Source organism: Apteryx mantelli, chromosome 1, assembly GCF_036417845.1.
Source record: "Apteryx mantelli isolate bAptMan1 chromosome 1, bAptMan1.hap1, whole genome shotgun sequence".
NCBI classification, from domain to species: Eukaryota; Metazoa; Chordata; class Aves; order Apterygiformes; family Apterygidae; genus Apteryx; species Apteryx mantelli.
The window spans coordinates 33,828,992-33,850,884 of record NC_089978.1 but is presented as its reverse complement, the minus strand read 5'-3'; the positions used below and the strand labels follow the sequence as shown (position 1 = coordinate 33,850,884).

The 21,893-nt window shown below is 41.7% G+C and overlaps 1 protein-coding gene across 2 annotated transcripts in view; it reads right to left on the bottom strand.

Annotated features, from left to right (window-relative positions):
* The window catches only part of LCP1 (lymphocyte cytosolic protein 1), a 32,204-nt gene extending 22,035 nt beyond the window's left edge, over positions 1–10,169 (bottom strand). The window contains exons 1-2 of one of the 2 annotated variants that reach the window (XM_067292243.1): positions 9,983–10,169; positions 9,153–9,209 (exon numbers count right to left, since the gene is read on the bottom strand). The gene's annotated coding sequence lies outside the window, so the exon portion shown is untranslated. The remainder of the gene's footprint in view (positions 1–9,152; positions 9,210–9,982) is intronic. The other variant, XM_013948306.2, reaches the window with a different exon arrangement.
* Between the last annotated feature and the right edge of the window lie 11,724 nt (positions 10,170–21,893).

The window sequence follows — 21,893 nt, the reverse complement described above, 5'->3', positions numbered from 1 at the left end:
TGGATTGGAATTAAACCTCTGAGGGATATTTGCCCTGCCCTTCTTTAGATATTTAAGTGAAGAGCCGGTCATCTGAGCCCCTTAGATATCCAATGGACAGAGACAGCTTCGTTCCAAAAGCGTTCCAGAGCACCAAGTTAGACTCTCCAGAGGCTGACTTTCCTGACTATGAGCAGAGTTTAGGGAGGAGCCCCTGCAAGGTACCAAAGTTAGTGTTTAAAGTTACGTAGCTCTTTAGCAGTGGATGGTTGGAAAGATTTTTTCCAGCCTTTCCTCTCTTCAAAGCCATAAGACAGGAGAAAGGATTAGATCGACCTTACCCACATTTTGATTATTAAGAATGGTGCCTAGAAAGGGAAGGTTTACTTTCATCACATAATACAGTACCAGAAGATGCACATTACACCGCGCTGCATTTTACTCCACCTTGTGTCCCTTACATCTATTTATGCAGAAATCTCTTCAAGACTATCTATTAGTATATATTTGTGAGAATGACTCTAGTGTCCTATGTCTCTTTACATATTAATTAACCACACAACTATATAAATGGAATAGAATAGAAACCTGAATTTGTCCTGGAAAGCAGTTGCTGTAGTTGCAATATTTAAATTTAAAAAAAGAAAAAATCCAGAAATGCCTTATTCCCAGACTAAAAAGGCCATTGCATCATGGAGGCTCAGATTCCAAACTTTCTATAAAGATATACAGAGAGGATTTAAAAAATGACAGATTTGCTATAGCCCTCTACAAACACACAGAGCCGTGCACAACTTATCTGGGCTTCGGGTTTAATGTTCTCCTGAACTTATACATTGATTCCTTGTATCAGTGGGCTGTGGTGTAGAAAGAGAACCATTACCAAAATGGATCTGAAATTACCCAAAGGCAATCTCAGTGGTTGCTGCTTTTGTCTGCTGCCTCCCTGTAGTATCATGCCTTATCTCCTCATCACTGCAATTTTGGGGTAAGGACTAAAAACAACTTCCAGAGAAAAATCTGTTCACTCACTCCCACTTTCATAAGTAGAGAAAAACAGCATAGTACATAATGCATTTGCCCAAGAGCCCCTATGCAGTTTTCAGCATAAGAGAGCTTGTGATTGCTACTGAAATCCTAATCAAATATTAAAAGTGGTTCTAACCACCATACTTTAAAGTATTATCTGTAAAAATCACTGTGATCCACTAGCAATGTGGGTAATGTATATTTGGGTAAAATGAGAGGGAGTTTACCCCATAGTCTGTTTTCTTAAGTAATTGCCGATACCCATAGTCTTCCTCCCTCAACCTGATATGTTTCCTGTCTCTGATTCCTCAGTACTCATCTCTTAATGTTGCATGGGTGCATGTTTTTTGGAGCATGTGGATTACCCAAAAAGCATCTGGAAGCATGAAAATATTGTAGTGCTATCATCAAGAAAATCCATATTCCATTGCAAGATCGTTTCTTCCAATCTAGCCACTTTATCAAGCAATGTAATTTGCAACACAACCTTTAATACTATTAAGACTTTTCTAGAGAATAACAGATAAGAAACACCATAGATTGTTGCCTGTAACACTACTTTGTGAAGAGATTTATAACCTCTGGAAAAATTTATCACCAACATAACTTGGACTATTTTAATTGCATAAGAGGTTGTGGCCTTCTAATCCAATAACTTACTGATCTCTTAAATACAGAGAATCCTATTAATATTATATATTTACGTGTGTGTGTATGTGTGTGTGTGTGTGTGTATACACGTAATGTGTATATGGACAGGCCTAAGGTTTTGCTGTAACACACTCTTCTGACATCTTTTGAGGAGTCAATATTAACTACTCTTCTGTAAAGACGGACACACTCAGCAGGGAGATTAAATGAAACCATGAAACTAAGATCTCAGTACAAGAACTGGACCTAGATCACCCAAGGAGTAGTTGTACGTGGACCATGAAGCCCTTGTTACTGTCTGCTCCGTCACACAACTGAGCTGTTAAGTATACATGAAAGTCCTCAAATTTACACTGGGCTAATCAAAACCAGAATTTTCAGAGTAAAGATTTCAGAGTAATTCACAATTAAAAATCACTGTCATTTCTGAAATTGTTTAAGCAGTAAAACAAAGACAGGGAAATCAAGAGAGAGAAGAAGCTATAAAAGTCCAGGGCTTTAGCAACACACAGCAAAAAGGAGCAAATCCACTTTAAAAAAAGCTGCTTTTCTGTATATAAACTGCCTGTTTTGCTTAGATTATTAAAAATAAAGAATGTCTAGGCAAACAGCAATGTAAATTGCTTCTGGATAATAGTGTGGGACATCAGGCCCAATATTTTTCTTCTGATTTTATCAGCTAAGTGTGGAGTCATCTGCTTCTAGAGGTCAAACATTTCCAGCACTTCATTATCCTCAATGCAACATGGACATCCCATCAAGCATCCAACAACCGTAGCTGCATTATCCAGTTACTGATAACCCCCAGGCCATTGTAAATATACACTACCAATCTCTTCTCCAAAGTATTTGCAAAATCATTTAGGCAACACAAATGCAGAAAAGAAAATGCGGAGGACAGTATAACAATGAAGGAGAATATGTGGAGATCACAGGCACTATCAGCAAAGGGAAAAATAGCTGATGGAGGCCAGGCAATGGACAAGGACAAGAAGCAGAGAGAGAAGCAGGGCAGAGAGAGAAGCATGGAAGAGGGAGGGGAATTTGAGAGGGAACAAATAAAAACATCAGCACGAATGAGATTTCAAGGTCATCAGCAGCTGGGAGGAAGGATCTTGAACTTGGCTTGATAGAAGATCAGTGAAAGGACTGAAGTTCCTTGCAGAGAAAGAGATGAAAGTCAGCACGTACTTGGATATGGAGGCAGGATGCATAGGTCGGAGCAAGAAAGACAGTGGAGCTGCCAACAAGAAAGAAATGGGAGGTAATAAAAATTCAGAAGGAAAATAAAACACTCTTTTAGACAAGCTGAGTTTCAAATGGCATCAGATTATAAATTGCCTGGATGTGACACTTGTTTTGTTTGTCAAACAGCATAAGCCTGCTATTGCAAAAAAAAAAAAAAAAAAAAAAGTGCAAAAACACTCCTTGCTCAACAGACAAATGTTGAGTTATATGTTCATGTAAAAAAATGGTCTCACTCAAGGTGCTGAGAATGGTAACAAATATGTACTAAAACGTGAAGCATTCTCTTTCCTGCTGTCATATCCAAAATAATACATTATATGTATTAAGAGATCTAATAATGCTTTAAGAGATCTAATAAAAACCATTTTCTGTCTGGAATATAATGGAAGCACTAAAACAATCTCAAAACTAAATATTAATATTAAATTGAAACACAGCAATATATATGTTCTTTCATCTCCCTTGATTTTGAAGCCATAGTCTGAGAAGCTGCCTTGTTATATATTACTTGGCAAAGTGTGCTCTCAGGATGCAATATAAATAATAAATGGCAAAGTCATTAAAAACCTAAAGGCTTCCATGACTTGTATTAAATAGTTACCTTGTTTCATATTTTCCTCCCCTTCTCTGGTGTTTAAGCTTTATTACAGGCAAGACAATGAAAACCTTGAAGACGTAAAACTGCACTTTACAGCTAGACATAAAGTTGTACTTTTCCCCAAAGCAAAAAAGCAAATTTCATGAGGCAACATTACCTTTCACAAACATATATTTATGTGGTCAGGATCAACCTAACAGTGAATTTGGTGCTGAGAAATTTGAATAAATGACTTTCCTGGCTTTATTTTCTTAATGCATTAGTACTTTGTTAATGTTACAGTAATCCCTCTAAGCTGTCAGAGAGTGATCAGATAAAGGACTGCGTGTGTGTTTGCTGTCACATACATTTCCCTATTACTTCTGCCATCTTCTCTTCCAACTTGTTTATTCCTTCTGAAAGTGATGAAACACCAGCATTTCACTCTTGCAAAACAGAGCAGTTAGTTAGAATCGCATCAGGAAACACAAGACTTTGTGTCCGCCTCTACACACAAAACCATGCCCTTTTCTTCATCAGAGTTCACGGCTCCGGTTCCTTTTCTTTTCTCTTTCTTGTCTCATCCCCAAAATCCAGTTTCCAAAAGCCTGGCTTTCCATTAGGGTTATGGAATACTTCCCCAGCTCTTTTCTGAATGAGTATTTCTTTTCCAGCTAATTTCAAAAAGAGACCACCAGAAGCCCTCTCCTGGCACCCAGCCTGCCCTGCCAGTGAGCAGAAGTAAGACAAGTGCCACCAGAACTGAGCAGAAACCCTTGTGATAAAGCTGAAGTGTTCTTGCAGCTCAGAAAATATATGGGAGTAGCCAGCATCTCCAGCATATTCTTTCTTCTGGTTTTATTTGATAAATTCTTTTTGCATCCTTGGGACCCTGCTCATTCCTGCTCACTCATCAGAATGCCCCTGATAGGATATTCCTTCCCAGAAATATTTCTCTCTATCTCTCTCTTGTAAGTGTCCCCACAGAAAAGCCCATGTATCCCCTAAAGCTGCCACCGCCCTTTCTGCATGCATTTTCTGTTCAAATCGTGCATCTCTAACAGCATATTTTCTATATTATGGAAGGGCTAAGGAGGAGATAAGAAAGGAGGAGAATTTACGGGTTCAGCCCTTACAAACATTTTCCTTGTGGAGACAAGTGTCAGTTTGCCTCTTGCTAAGGAGAGAGAAAAAGAGAAATTATTCAGTGGATCTTGTGTTGAAAGAAGAATCTGTATTACATCCACAACAGTGTGGGCTAAAAGTTCCTCAATTTTAAAGTTCCATCTTGTGCTCATTGGCAAAAACAACTTTAACTTCTTTAAACTTCATATTCTAAAAAGCAGTAAATGACAGAGGCAAAGCCATCTTGCAGACAATCAGCAAAATGTATTTTTCACATAATCCAAAATAGGTTGCCTCCCAATTACACTTCATATTCTTAGTATACTTGCTATTGTTATGTTTTTCTCTTGTAAATTTATGAGAGACAAAGGTTTCTCTCTCTCATATTTCTCTCTCTCTCATATATTTATCTGTAGTTATTGTTAAATTCTAATCAAAATAACATGCTTGTGTCCCCGCACTACTAGCAGAATAATCCATACCGGACTCACAGCAAAGCAGGATAGTAGCGTTAACACTTTAAAATTCCCCAGAGTTTCTGCCAATTTGGGAGTAGCGACAATTTGTAGCGATGGTTTCAGGGAATTCAGTTGTCTTAGACAGACAAACACTTCCATCAACATCCTTTATTTTAATTTGGTGTCACAGCTTCCAGTCCGATTGTATGGACATTTAGTTGTGGGGCATAGTAGGATTTTTTTCCACTAGTGACGTAAGATAAAAACCTGAATCCATATGTCTCAAGGTATCTCTACCTCCTTCCTTGCTGGTTAGTTACACGACTAGGCAGCTGCTCACCCTGGCTGATGGCATTAGCAAGCACCATTAAGTTTTGAACCACATGTCAATTTAGATGCATTTCTTAAATAACAACTTTGAAAATCTCTGAAGAAGCACAAAGAATTACAACATCTTTGAACAGGTGAGATGATGCATAAAAAATGTTTGTTTTTCCAGTTATGCACTCAGTGGCATGAATATTTGCCTATTTAAATAGCTAGACACACACATTGATAACCGTTTTTTCTAGTTTCCTCAAAAATGCTGAACTAAATTTTAAATCCTAAAAGCATGCTTGACTCTATTAGCGATGTATAACTTGGATATTACAATGGCTTCAGTCTGGTTAGGATTTTGTTGTTTAAATCAGCACACACACAAAAAAAGAGAGGAATCTTTCTGAAGTTATAGCAAATAGTTCCTCCCTGGATCCACAATGTAGCTCACAATAAATGACAATCTTTGTCACAAAGACATTTTAAAAGACAACTACCTGCACCAGCAAAATCTCACTTTGTCTGTAGGCACTGGAATTGTTAAGCTGCTGCGCTTCATGTATTATATTTCACACAGAATTGGAAGAAACACAGAAAAAGGACATATATCACTCTTCAGAAAGCAACATGGTGATGTTCCATGAATTATTTTCTTAATGCTCCCTTTTATGAAGGACCTTATTTTTTAATGCAGTGCCTGAGTCCTAAATCAAATACGAGTCAACAGGCCTTAGGAAGGGAAAATCCACAGAATTTGTAAAGGAATGAAGATGTCTTTCCAATATACTCAGCAGTAGGGAGTGCCAATCCTTCAGGGAAACTAAGCCACTGAAATGCAGAGCTGTGAACCCTTAAATACAGTCCTTATGTGTCTTCCATCTGTCAAATATATCATACCAGGAAGACAGCCTACAAAATGCTTCCTGTAGTAATATGTGCATATTGGTTTTTAGGTCAGTCTGCTGAATTTTTTTTAAAAAAAGGAAAAAGCATTTTTGTTGATCCAGGACATTTTAGATTTTTTTTGTTGTTGGGTCACTTACCTTTTCTCTTCCTTTTCAAACACCAGGTAGCTTTTAAATGAAAATGTTCTGGAATGAAAACTGAAATTGAACATTTGGATTCTCAAATGCTTTCTGGTGATGGTTTTTCTCCTTTTTTTTTTTTTTGGCCAAAGCCAGTTTTCAAATCATGCCAGTTTTCCAAACAGTTTCAGTCCTTCAGCAAATTTCCTATTTGGTATGAAAAGGTCAGTCCCACCCAGTCCCACCTCCGTTAGCTAAGGCAGGCGAGGAGGAGGACACTCGACAGAGGCATGCTGGATACTGGTACGAGGAGCTCCTCCACAGCTGCCACATCATGACCAGGCACAGAAAACCCTCAGGCAGACAGATAAAAGCCTCTCTCCTTATTGCTGTCAGGTAGTCACCATACTGCAACACAGCGGCAAAAGATCTGATCACAAAGTACTGACTCAGTTCAAATTTACCAAGAAAGCACAGTATCTGATACATGAGGAGGAGAACGCTGCACATGTTTCCAGCTTATTAGGATGAAAGCAGTTCCTCTCTGCATGGAAAATATTAAAAGCAGGTTTCATCCGTAAAAAAGAGGTGGAGACATTATTTTTAGGTACAGACTGCAAATACGCATTTGCGTTCAATTGATTCCACCCAGATTTACGTCTCTCATGTCATTGCTGTGGTTTGGGAGATCCTGTGCGCGTTGCCAGCACCCAGAATAGACTGGCGGCCTGTCCGTACTTGGGAGTTGTATTATTTTTATCAGTTCTGCACAACTCTTCACTGATTTCAGCAGGTGATTCCTAAGGGCACAGCAAGCCCCCAAGCGAGCAAGCCATTTAACCCCCAAACCAGGCCGGACAAACGGACGGCACATCTGAATATCCACTCTCCTTATGGGCTGCCTTCTGCTTATGACCCAACCCTGCAGTCACACCATGCTTGGAGCTGTGGGGTCTCTGTGCATGGGGGAAACTGAGCAGAAACTTAATTAAATTGAGTACAGTGTTCTTATGCCTCCTTTGGCTTTGCGACTGAGCATTTGGTCATCCCAAAGATACCCTCCTACTGCACAGCAGTATTTCAAAGGCTTCAACCTGTGCTCTCTGGCCTAGACAGTGCCCTTACAGCCCAGATGGTGCTGAGAAAACAGCAGAAAATGCAGCATCCTCTCTCACCCGCGCCCACGTGGGGATGCGAGTGGGTGCGGGTGAGGTGGTGGCCCTGCTCTCCCGGGCGCTCTGCCACCACGCGCGCTGGTTCGCACCAAAAGCCCTGGTCTCGGGGCGCGCGGCACACCCTCTTCCTGTTCTCACTGCTTTTGCTCCCATGGGGCCATGTGCCATCATCTCCACGCTGGTGGCCTGCAGCCCTGAGGAGGGCTGCCAGTGCCCGCCACAGGAAACGGCAGCTTCGGAGGTGGTCGGCCGTGCCAACCACCACGAGAAACGTGTCACTGCCAGGAATGCATTGCAACTAGCAACTTAAAAATGGTCTCAGTTTAACAGGGAGCAAACCCCTGGCAGCCTCTTTTCTCTTTGAACAATTTATTTCCCAGCCTACAGCCTTCCTCTTCGATAAATGAAAAAAATGTCTGTTTTACTACACCATGGCCAGTGTAGAGCCACATACACCATCTTAGAGCACAACTGGATTTAGTATGCTAAATGCAGTTTGCTTTTTTTGATAAATACTTTTCATTTTGACAGAAATTTTACATTTCGTGTCAGCGTTTCACTGGATTCTACTGTTTTGCATGAAAAATGACAGTATGAAAATCAGCTAAATTTCTGAATACACTGTACTTTCTTAATTCATCTCCCCTTCCTTCCCCTTTACTCAGCTTCCCTCTAAAGTTCTTTCACACTTTAAAGAATATATAGTGATAACTTTTACTGTAGGATTTTCATCAAAATGTCTCATAACTATGCTTCTTGCTACACAGCTGAATTTTAGGCTGCTCATGACTGAAATTGGTAGGGAGCAGTATTAAAAAAAATTGGTAGCATAACATAACACTATGGAGTGCGTGGTAGATTTTGTGAGCAGGGAGAGAGAAGAAACACCATTGGACTTACTGAAATACAATGATTTTTATACAATATCCCAAATTTGCTATAACTATAACAGTATTCAGTCAAAATGCTTAACAGATTTCAGCTGAGAAAGCATATTCAAAAACATTAACAGTACAACCCCCGCTCCTTTTTTGACCTATTGTGTGAGCACTTTCTTCAGCTTCTGAGCTAAGTCAATCTGGATATTACGGGCAGAGCTGATGCAGAAATCCCCACTCCCGCTATCAGCATGCAAGCAGGTATTTCCCAGTCCCTCCGGGCTCTAGCAACCCTCTTTGATGGAGTTACCCAGCAAAGAGGGGGGTTTCTGCATGTCCTGTGGGCTCAGGCCCATCCCTGATCCCCTCTCCAGGCCCTCTGGCCCCAGCTTGAGAGGGCAAACCACTCTGGCACAAGAAGCAAGAGACAGGGAAGACATTTACATGCTGGAGTCTCCACATGACAGATTTAAGGGTGTGATCTGCTTTTATCAAGATATTCAGACAGCCATCTCATGAGCACCCATCTGCACTTCTAATGACACAATCTCTTTTGCCATTTGTTTGGAGATTGTCTTCACTTGATATTTTTGCAACAGTGACGGGTCAAGTGGCTAATGCTTTCTGTGGCTTCAGCTACACTAACAAAGACCTGAGGTCCCATTTGTTTGAAAAGCAAAGTTACTCACAGAGTCAGTTGTACAGCCAGTGTTTAACTTGAATGTGTTTACTGAAGAAACCACTACCTGAAAAAAACAGCAAAGTCCACTGCTCTTAGCGGAAAGATAAGCCCAAAGGTCTATACTACCTCCTATATTTCTGTAGAACATAATGTCTCCTGGAGTATCATGACATTTGCAAGTCACAGTTCATCTACAGCCTGAATTAAAATCCCAAAGAAGTCAAGGGACAGCTCTGACCAACTTCAACAGTCAAGATCATAAAAAACAAATATAGTCTTAGAACCACCTCATGTTGCTGATTTTCAAGCAAAAGTCCCTACTACAATCAGTGTAGTCAAAAATTACAATCAGTAACATTTGGCTCCAAATCCATGGATCAATTTGATTGTCTGGAGAGTGATATTACATTTATAAAAGCCTAATGTCCTAACAGGCAGCACAGTATATTGTAAACAACATGGGCTGAAATACATTGGCTTTAAAAATCAGTCTTTTCATCACTGGAATTAGAATTATCCTATTACAAGGATCCGCTCTATAATCCAAGTAACTGCTCAATATTTCTTCACACCCTGCCAAGCTAACCAAATGCCAGCAAATGGAAGTTTAAAGGCTACCACTCTACTCAGTCAAATACCACTTTAACCAGTTAAATCTGTCAAATACTTTCCTGAAATACTGTAGAAATACTATGCACAGAACAACTGCAAAATATTTCATGCTAACACAGAACCTGCACTTCTTTTTCATGGCGACCACAATTTCCTGTGCAGTTAAACTACTCGTACACTCAGTAATGGTGGTTTGTGGAAAAACAGCAGGTGCTCTGAACTTACCTCGTGGTCTCAAACTGTGAGTCCAAACTGCCAAAGCAACTGTGTGTTAGCTTCAACTCCAGTGGAAAGGAAGGAACTTAAAAAAGAAAAAAAATTGTGGTTTGGGAAACCGCAAAAGCAGTATGTCGAAACAGGTCGCTGCGTGAGTACGAAAATGTTCCTTTTCTGCAGAGCAGCTAGTCAAGCCCAGGACTGTGAGCCTAAGACTGAGCCCAGTGAGGGAAGTGACTGATGACAAAACACCATAGCGAAATACATTTTGTCTTTATAAGGAAATTTAGCATTCTCTGTTCTCCCCCCCTTATCACCTCGTTACTCATAAAACAGGTCCACTGACATGTATCACTTCCTCTTTTACTCCTCTAGTTCCTTTCTCTCTCACTAAATACATGTGTGCACACACTCACATACTTTTATGCTGTATCTCTTTCATGATAAAACCAGTTACATTTTAAAATCACAGAATAATCAAGGTCTTATTCCAGCCCTCTGCTTAAAGCAGGGCCAGCTGCAAAGTTAGGTCAGGCTCCTCAAGGTGGTGTCTCCAGGGATGCAGATTGCTCAGCACCTCTGGGCAACTTGTGCCAATGTTTGACTGTTCTCACTGTGAATACTTTTATCCTTATATCTGATTGGAATTTCCCTTGCTGCCACTTGTGACCATTCATTTTCATCCTTGCAATGTGCACCTCTGAAGAAAGTTTGGCTCCATCTTCTCTGCAGGCTCCCATTAGGCAGTTTTAGGCAACAAGATCCCCATCAGCTCTCTCTCCTCCAGGCTGAACAAGCCCAGGTCTCTCCACCTCTCCTTGCACATCATGTGCTCCAGCCCTCTGACCATCCTGCTGGCTCTCTACAGTTTGGCAATGTCTTCCTTCTACTTGGGAGCCTCCAACAGGTCACAACTCCTCATGCAGCTTCACATGTGCCAAAAATTTCAAGGATATGCTTCCCAGGTATACTGAGGCTCAAGTGTAAAGTGATTAAAATGGATGCAAACATTAGCTGTCTTTTAACACTCATGAAGCAGCATTTCAGAAGACTTAACAGAACTGAAAACACAGCATCAATTTATGAAATTGATTCATCCTCTCTGTGGGGATTTTAAGTCATGTCCTGCCTTAAGAGCAACATTTTCACCAGTTTCCAAGGGGGGAGGAATCATCCTCTAGCTTTTTAAATAACTACTCTTATGACTCTTGCCTCTGAAAATATACAGCTGAAAAAAAGAACCGGACTGGGCAGCTTTCACAAAAAGCCTGTGATACATCATTCACCAAATCAGCTGAACCATCACCTGCATGCTAATATAGAGAACTTCAAGGAAAACCTTTTCATAAATAAGACTCCACAGTTAAGATCCCATGAATTTAACCACTCAGAGCCCCATGTTACAGGGAAAATGGGGCAAAGAGTTTGAGATTAAATGAAAGGCACAAAATGCTAAAAGGGTTGGAACATCCTTCCTGATACCCATACTCAAACACAAAACGTACAAAAACACAAGAGGGGAAGGAACCTCCTGGATCAAAATAATTCCCCTGGTATCCTGCGTACCCAAAAAGTAGCTAGATGTCTTGCTCCTGCTATTCCTTATTGGAAGACTCCTCCTAAATTTTGCTGCTTTGATGGTTAAAAAATTACTGATTTCCAACCTAAACTTACCTAAAGTAAGGAATGAGCTTAGCAATTGAAATGTATATGCCATATGAATTCTTGAATGAACAATACCCCAGTAAGTTTTTATTCTAATTTTTTGTATCTAGGGATCAGTTGGAGCCCTCAGGCATAATATTGAAACCCTTCAAACATTTTTGTTAGAATTGGAATTACAATTTGTATGACAAAGTACGCTATGAGCCATTGTTTTTTTTATCCACTTGATTTCTTAACACTGTGGGAAGAACTTCAAAGATCTAACTATGCAGGGCAGGCACAGTGTTTTAAACTGGCCTTGAATTTAATATAAAGTCTCCAAGGTTTCTGTTATTAGACCAAGAGACTAGATGGTCCTACTCTACCTTCTCTATGGTATTTCATTATTTTATCAACCATGCCAAAGCTCTTCTTTTTTGCTTCCTAGCAGATATAGCACCAGCCTGATGAACGTTTGCCCCAACTTTTTTCTTAACAATTTTTTCAAACTTTTAATTATTTCTGTTGCCCTCCATGGAATCTTCTTGAATGCCACAATACCTTTCTTGAGATAGGAATGAGGGCACCAACTGGATTATTCCACACCATTATTTTGTATTATACTGCATGCCTTAAAACTAAAATCTTGTTGTAGAGGAGACCTAGGGGTGCGTGTTTACTTATGACATCTGCACAGCACATCAGAGGGCTGAGGGGCTCAGATTTTCCACTCTAATGTATATCACTTTATATTCATCTATTTATACTGAACTCAATACTGTGTGATCAGTACACAGTACTGACTCATAGCAATACACACCGTTATGCACCAGCTGTGCTAAAACAATGCTCTGACTAGCTTAGAAATGCAAATATATGGGTGGGATTTAAAGAATGATGGCTTTACAGGCCAAGTATGAGCACAAAATTTTTATGTATTTGCCATATGGATCATGGACCCCTTTCCCTTTTTTTGCCTTATTTCAAGGCCTGCGGAGATTTCTCTGGGTATACCTAAAATGTTGTCTCACCAAAAGCTATTAAGCTTAAGTATTCCTTACACTTAAGCCAAGCTATAGTCCTTTCATGATAGTACACCATTTAAATTCTGCACTGTGTAAATGTGAAGTATCACAAAACTAATTTATCAGGCAGAACTGAGTAACATTCAACTGGTGCTATGTCCTACTTGTGTGATGTTCATTTGTGGTATTGCTGACAATGACAATGACAATGACATTGTATGACAATGATCTCTTTAATATAATTTCTTACACGGGTCAGAATGCTGCAGATAATCATTATAGTATCTATTTCCTAGAACCGCTTTGAATCATAACTGTTCAATATGGGTAGCTCGTACTTTGAAATAAAGCATGTTTACAGTTAGCAACAGACTAACTGGTATCACAATAGGATGCATTGTGACACTGAGATAATGCCCATTTACTCTCCCACCATAAAAAAATAATATACTTGAGCTGGAGCTACAGTCTTAGGGCCAAACTCTGGATGAAGCTAGTTTGAGATTTGCTTGCTTGAAAGGCAGAAGAGTAAGAGAGGGACATTCTTCCAGTTCCAAAGACATTAGGAGACAGCTAAGATTATCTACAGAAGCGTCTACATAAATTAATATGCATTGTGTCTATTCACTCACAGAAAGAAGACATCTAATTATAAACAGACCACGCTACTGAGCTACGGCAGAAGAAGTTGAAAACAATCCTTTCCTCTCTGTTGTCACAGATAAAGCACTTCAAAAGCCTTGCCCATTATCATCTCTATGGATAAAGGACCTTTTTTTCCACACACCTTTTGTAACACTCACACTATCATCCTGCTGCCTGTGCAAAACAGAGCCATGCTTCGCTGCAGGTCAACCAGACCATGTCACCACAGTCTTGAAATCCTTCCACTGGGTTTTTGCTCCACCCTGAACAGGCTCCTGCAGCCTCAGCTCTCCATCAACTTCTGCATCAGCCAAGCAGCTCTGAATGTGAGGGTGCCTTCACTCCCTTCTCGTCTCCTGTGAACATGCTGTCAACTTCTCCTCCTTCACCCCTAAATGTCTTGGGGCTCCTGAGGAAGGGCAGTGACTGCCCACTTTCTCCCATAAGAATGGGATCAGTGAGATGGCAGACAGAGGCAGTTTGCCATCGGCAGAATTCTCATGGCATCAAGTTGGAAATTTCTTAGCAAGGTGAGTAAGCAGCAGCCCAATAAAGCTGCAGGAACCACTGATGAGGGGAACCTTTTTGTTCATGATAAACTAGGGCAAATCTAAATTAGTGGAAATTGTTTAACAAGTAATCTCATTTGGAGAAATATTATCTTGCTCTTATACAAGTTCAGAGGACCTGATCTAATTCCCACTACAGTTTGATGCAATATCTGAATCACAGTTTTATTGAGTGTGACCCTGTTCTTGCTCACGTTATAGTCAGTAACACTTCCTGTAGCCACTAATGATTTAGGCATTGAAATGCCCGCCTCATTTCTGAAAATGGACCTATGAACCTAAGTGCTGCTGAAAGGTAAAAGAGACTTTGAGAATCAGGAGTCATTACTCCGATGGCAAGCACTCAGGTGGGAGCTAATTTGACCTGCAACATTTGTCTGAGCAGGCTACTCTGCCACTGGGGCTGTCTATGTTAGCAACATTATCCTAAAGTGCCATGTGTGATATCTGCAAGAGAGATCATACTAGAGACTGTGGGCTTTGCAGAATGCATGTGAAAATAACATCTTTTATGTTGGATTTGCCATGCTTTGGATATGCTAAAAAAGTGGGGAGGGGGATATCATGATACCACCAAATATCTGTATGTGCAACACGAGAGTCTTGCTCTTCATCTCAATCCGTTCACGCAGGAAGGGATGGGGGCAGATCTACCGCTGAAGGACTTCACCTCAAGCTGGGTCTGCCACCACGCTCTCCCCCTTCCTCACTCCATGGGATACCCCCACACAACCACCTCCATCCATGCCAGGACCCACCAATCCTGTGGACCTCTTCTACTGGCAGCGCTGCCCTGAGGCTCTGCAAGAGAGAAGGAGAAGTGCTGCAGCAGGGAAAGAGAGGTCAAAAGGGTGCAGAAAGACACGGCGGCACCATGCCGCACGGAGCAAGGCTGCTGTGCACATGCAGGGCTAGGGGAGAAGAAAGAGATCAGCCTGCAGGGCAATGGCTCCCAGCTACACCAGTGCAAGAAAATGAGGAGAAACATCTGCCACAGAACAGAGTTGGTAACCCCAAGTATGAAGCAGCAAAAAGATATTTTTACTTTGGCGGAGAGGAAAATCTAGACTTTTATATTGGACCAGGTGGAGACAGAGGCATGTAAAAAGAAGTTATCTCATATTGAAAAGAGTGTTTTTGGTGGGGTCATTCTAAGAAGCAGCAGTTCACCAAATTTCACCCTTTGCCCAGGAGCTGGGCCCAGGAAGAGGGTAATGTGCTGTTATATCAAGGATGGAAGACTGTTTTATGGTTTTATATGTTTGTGCAACTTTTGGTTTCTAAACTTGAGTCTTCTAGGGAAATCTTTATCTCTGAAGGCTATCTGAAGGCTGGCACTGAAAGGCTGTCTTATTTGGGAATCAAGATAAACCACAAAGATCAAATAAGCTAAGAGGAGATTGTCTCCACAAAGCAAAAGGTCACTCCTAAACAGGGGGTACAACCAGCCCAGAAAGATTTACACTCCCCAAAACATATGAAAGGGAGCCTAGAAGAGAACACCGCCTGTTGAGAGAGGAACAGATTGGGCAGTTGTCAATCACTGATCTTGGATCAGGTTGTTCCCTTAGCAGAAGTAGATAAACGTCTCTATGTAACAAAAATCAGATAGCTCTGACTCCATGGATGAACTTTGGGTTGTCAAACTTGGTACCAAAGTGCCAAAGTCATTTGCTTCAAAGAGATCTTCTACACTGAAGTTGCTGGGTGTTTCTGAAAGTTTTACTTACAGCAAAGTCCCAGGGAATTGTGGTAAGAGCTTAGTCTTACTTAAAAAGCACAAGGAAGAAGATTAATTTCCTGCAAACAGTCTGAACTCTGAAGAAGCATTTATGCAAATGAAAAATGAAATAGCAAAAAACCCCCCCCAAAAAACGTACAATGAAAGCAATGATAAATAAATAATATGAAAGTGTATACCCCAATACAAATTTAATAATCTATGCCCAGCCATGATTTATTAAGCAGAACTCTCCATTTGTTGCAATGGGGAGTACTAGTGAAATATTAATAACAGTGCATAAGCTAATCATTGGTTTTGGGCTGGAGGAGAGAAGAAGAACAGGTTAGAAAAGTCTCTGGCCATTATTAACTGAAAGAGCAGCCATGACATGCAGCTTGCCAGCAGATCTGAATTAAGTGGAAGAAAGAAATGTTCCTCTGTATCTCATGAAAAAACACTGGATTCTCATGCCTCAAATAGAGACTTACAGTGACTCTGCAAACTGACAAACCCACTTCCAGAAGAGTATGAGCAAGAGGAGTGGTTCTCAAACACTTATAATAATATTGGCTCTCGTGATTTTATTTTCACTCTTACAAAAACTGGAGTTTCAGTAAGACCCTGACTCAACTGACCATCTGTTTTCTAGCTTTTCTTTTTTTTCTTCCAGTAAGTATTTCATTCTGTGATTGGAGGAAGAGTGTAAAAACATGACTTCAGAGACTCAGCTGATTAGAGGCTTACAGGAATAAAAAGGGTAGAGAAGCAGAGGGAAAAATGTTTATTTTTAATTAAAATTCCTATGATGGTTGCTTCGGGCAAAGCTGAGAGGAAGTAAAGTCATGATTTTTGAGAATCTGGATCTGGCAAAAGCTGTCTTATAGCTAACTGACTTTGTCATTAATTTGTTACATTTATAGTCTCTCCATCTCATTCTTCAACTGTAGGCGGCTTTGGCACTGTAGCAAAATGGGCTTCCCTGCACACCCTCCTCTTTTCATTGTGTAGGCGATACGACTCCGCAGTGTGCGCTGGGAAGCTGTCACAATAAAGATAAAGCACTTGGGCTGGGAACAGAGGCCCCGCAATTCCATGACCAGAATTTCAAGTATCTGTCTTCTGCTACAAACTGGCAGGAAAAAGCAATTATAACTGAAGCTACTCTTCAGAATAAGTTCTCCCAGGATGGCTTTTTGCCAAGTGTCTTAGAAAAGGACAATTTAATTTGTTTTGGTTCCAGAAGGAGATCTGCAAACAAACACCTGTATAACTAAACAAAATGTTGTGTGCACAGAGGCACACTCTTATACATACCTTCTTGTATACACTATCATTATATTTTGATTTTAAATGTTTTTAAATGTTGGAAATTTTAACTTCATATGCTGTTTTGTTTGCTCTTAGCTTCTTTTTCATTTTCTTCATTCAGCTTCTTTAAAAGATACATTTCTGTATCTCTTCCTCTTTTTTTTTTTGCATGTTTTCCTGTATTCTTTCTTGTTTTCCCTTCATATATCTTCCATATTTTTTTCCATTCTCTCTCTCTACCTCTTTCCATTTCCTCACTCCTGCTGACTTCTATTCTAACAGTTTCTGTTTGCTTGTTGTCATCCACTCAGTGTTCTTTTACCAATGTTCATTTTAATATTTATAATGGTATTCATTCAGCTCTTGCTCCACTGCTGTTTGCTGCATCTCGCCTGTATTTTCCAAGCCCAGGGTCACTGGCCCAAAATTCTAAGCAGAAACTGCAACACATTGCAGCTCAGAAGCCTGTAAAAGCAGTTATTAGTTCCCTGTCAGGAGAGGAAGTTTGCCTGCCCCAGGAGGAACTTGCTGTGTTTCTACAGCACATAAAAAAAAATCTCAGTACAGAATCTGGACAGCAAATGGCCAGACTGTAGAGTTTCATTTCCAAGCTTGCCACAGTTGTTTTCAGAGCATGTTCTGCTTCTAGTTCTGTGTCAGGGGGACTCATCATCCTTCTGCAGATGAAGGATGAAAACCAAGAGTAGGCTGATTGTGTGTTGTGCTGTTTGACAGCCCTTTGCTCAGAAGGAGTGTGTTCTGCGTCGACAGAAGCTGCAGGAAGACAAAAAAAGATTGTTTTTTGATGGAGGCATTAATAAAGAAATTAAACATAGGAGATATCTGAGGTGAGGTTTTCTGCAAAGGCCTTAGTAGGAAGATCCTGAATGGATGTGTCCAACAAACTCTTACCTGGTGCATTTCTGTTCTTAAAAAAGGAATGTAAAAAGTGCCACCTTCTTTCCTGACAAATCTGATCCCAGTAATGTTTTTAGATGGTGATTAAGAAAAACTCTGAGTCAGAAATTATGTATCCCTTCCATAACAATAGGTAAACTAACAAACCTGAGGGGAAAAAGTTTGGGAGGGGGGAGACAACTCTCTGTCTGATAGTAATCAAGAACACCAGTTACAGCTGGTCTTAGCTGTAATTCTACTTCAGCCCAAGCCTCTCAAAAATCCAGTTATGATTCCTTTATGTTTTCCATATCAGCTTTGCTTATCTCAAAAAAATAGCAAAAACAAGCTTTTGCTTCCATTGTTGTCATCTTGCTGGCCAAATACCTTCCTGTTCAGTGGTTGGGACTGATACCCATTGGAAGCTCAGCTGAGATAAAGTTGAAGAGATGTGGATATGCCCTGGAAAGTAATCAAAGGGTATCAGTCCAAAGACAGTTACGAAAGTTCATATTCTGGAAGTCTACATAGAGCAGTAGTTGGGCTTTGGCAGCAACAGCAGCCAAAACTGTGAGGCTTTCTATTTTGTTTTTTTCCTTTTCATCCATGTCTGAGCAAAAGTTTGAGGCAGCCCAGACAAGTGCTAGCAAAAAATTTATTTAAGCACCTGCCCAAAATATGGTAATTAAGTTAGCAATCATACAAAAGGAACACTTTGTAAAAAAGAAAAATAGACCTTAATCTTGCTGACTGCTTAAAGTGTAACTCCTTGAGGGTAACTTGTAGAAGGATGGAAGATCAGCTACTCAAAAGCAAGGACCAAGAGTGAAGTGCCATATGCGTATCAAGTGCCATAAGGTTGCCCACACAGATGAAGCTTGTGTTGCTACTAATAACTATTACACAAGATCTGCCCGTATGGCTGGAAAATGGCAGATAAAGCAAGCAGATTCTCTTCTTCACATTCTCAGCTAGCTGCTCCATTTTCTGTGCTGCTGTGACCAATGCACACTGAAAAATAACAAGAGAAAGTCATCACATGTTTTCAAAAGTCTCAAAAACAGCCACTAAATGACTGTTCTTGAAGAGCAGCATTAAACATTAGCTCTTAGAAGTTATCTAAAACACAGATAAATCTGAAACATTAATTGTTCTTTTGACATAGCATTCAAGGGGCACAGGGGCAACTGAAATGTTAAATTCGGTGATAGATGAACACGCCACAGCCATATTGATCGTGTGTGTGTGTGTGTGTGTGTGTGTGTGTGTGTGTATGCGTGTGTGTGTGTGCGTGTGTGTGTGTAGCTGGTGATAGGAATTTAGAACCAAAGCCCTTCAGCAGGGCAGAGTCAGAAGACAAGGCCAATGCTATCAGGTGACACACCAGTAATCCCAGCAAGTGCCCTCTTTGCTCTCTTCAATCACACAGATCACGGAAAATGAACAAACTCTTCCGGGCAGCTCCTGAATAACCCCTGAATAAACAGTCCAGGGAGCAATAGCATCTGACATTAAAAAGCACTGTATCCCACTAAATAAATGCATGGACCACAGCATTCTTGCAGATTACCCTCCCAGTTAAAACTGAGGCCCGTTTTCCCAAGCACTCAACTGACCTGTTAGAGAGCAAGAAAACACAACCCATCCCCTAGAGAGAAAACCCCAAAGAAAGAAGAAAGATGAAGGAAACAGGTTACATCCCTTGCTGGATTACCCCAGTGCCTGGAGGTGGGCAACTGGCCAATACAGACAGTTGACGTGTGGCTGGCTGCCCTGCAGTCGCTCCCCACCCAGCAAGGCCACTGAAGCAGCGCCATGGATAAGAAACGGGCTTCCAGGAGGCTGGAGGTTGGAGTTTGTATCAGCCCCGCAAGCTGGGTGCCTATTTGAAAGCAGCAGGAGGGAAGTGGGAGCGTGTGTGGTCTAGGGACAGGGGAAGCATGGAGCCAGACCAGCTTCCCAAATGGCTGAGAGCCATTGTGGAGCCTTATTCTCTGCCTCAGTTTCCTCTGCATGCTCCAATACTGGTTAATTCAGAGGGTGTGGAGGAGGAACCAGGAACCCCATGTGAGCAGTAGGAATTGGTGATGCGCCATCAGAATGAGACAATTTCCTCCTGTGGCTCTGACTTCCAGCGCTGCTGACAGCATTTTACATGCTCTGTAAATGTGAGGTCTGAGCCAAAGAGGCTGCAACGTAAGTATTTTGCAGGTGTCCACAGGCAGAAGTATCTAAACATCCAACCTCGGGCCAGTAGTCCCATTCTGCAAGGCATGTTCCCACAGATGCTGGAAGCAAGTGCTGCCATGAACAATACATACAGAGTGGACAGGGACACTATCTCAGTGCTTAGGATGGCTCTGCTCTGTCACAGCCAGGGCCCTGAAAGACTTCTACTCATCTCTGAGAAGTTTTTCTCACATCCAGAGATTTTCCAGCCCTTCCCTGGAAGTCACTTTGTAGGGGCTGAGATGCCCCCCTGACATCCTGTCCCAGTCCGCCTCAAACTATGCCACGCTGGAATGAAACGAATTGCTCTGAATTGTGTTTCAGAGGTGGTCTCAAAAACCAGGAGTAGCTGTTCACAGGCCAAGGCATCACATGCATGGGGACACATTCAGCCTTGCCACTCTGCAGCACACCAACGAAATGGGGATCTGGGCAAGCTAGGGCTTTGGGGACAGAGAGGCAGTTACGGAGCTTGTGTATTTAATATCCATGTGTTGATTTTATGTTGCTTGCATGCTTGTGCCCAGGAAGCAGGGGTGCTTGTTCAAAACTACACTGCCTGGCGAGCCGGCAGGAAGGAGGAAGGATGGGGACGTTTTCCTGAGCAGGCACCAGGTATAGCAAGCTATGTTACCTGCCAAGGGATAAAAACGGCCTCAGTCACTCTGAGGTGTGAGGTGCTGGCCAGAAAATCCCACTGTCAGTAGGAGATGCTGCCCTGGCTGCCTGGCACCCCAGCCCCAGCAGTTGTTTGGAAATGTCTGTGCAGCATCGCAGGGATTAGCGGTGGCACCACGCTTTCTCCAAACACCAAGTCTGTATCAGCCCAGCTCTGGGGCAAACCTCCCTCTGCTCATTGCGATGGCCAGGAGGCAGTCTGCAGCCATTGTCACACCAGCAAGTGCAGTCATTCAAGGGGACAGCCTGAGCTACAATTCCCCCATGGGGTCCGGGGCTCGAGGTTTTCTCAGGAAATGAGAGGAGCCCTGCAACTTGCCCATGCTGTGGAAAGCCTGAAGAGGAGCATGTACACAAGGGCCCAGTGGTGCCATGGCATGACACTGTCCTGTGGGACATGTGATGGCAGACGGAGCTGGGCAGGCTGATTGCGAGCATAACCTGCAGCGCGCTTTAAGGAGCTGAGGTTTTCCCCAGAGTACCACATAAACCATCCTCCTAGCACCTCAAGTTTGCATAGAGAAACAGGTAATGTGTCAGGAATTTTTCTTCCATAATGCTCCTGGACACTTCATTTTTTCTCTTCTGAGTCTTTGTATCTTCTTTGTTCCCAGGGCTGGTTTTTATGAGAGCTCCTGGAGCCACCAGGCACTATTGTTCTAAGGACTGAAGTAAAACAGAGGACAAGAAAGAGGGCTTCCCTAAAGAGCTTGCACTCCCTCAGACAAGACAGACAGGGATGCAAAACAAATGAGATATAACAGGCCAACAGACAGAACAGAAGGATGGTCTCCTGCTGCCACCATGCAGAGAGCTGCAAAGGCGGCAAGGGGGTGGAGGAAGCAGGAGCATCTTCAACTCTTCTTATTTCAATCCCCTTTTCTGGCCAGGGCTGAGGAATGAGCACACAGGAGAGAGGGAGTGAGGCTGAGATAAAGATTCGTACAAACCACTAAATAGCTCAAGTGAAAGAGGGTTCAGTGGCAAGAGTGGCACAGTCTGGTAACACTCAATTAAACCTGATTTGGCTGGTTTAACACTCCTTCAGGCATTTTTTTCCTTTTCCTGTTTGGTGAGTTATGAGCTTCACACTAGCAGCAGTGAGTTTCTCACATGACAGTAACTCTAAACCATTTTCTAAGCATTAGTGTGGAAAATGTCTAAGTTTAGCTATAATAAAATATGTTCTTCAGCTCTTCACA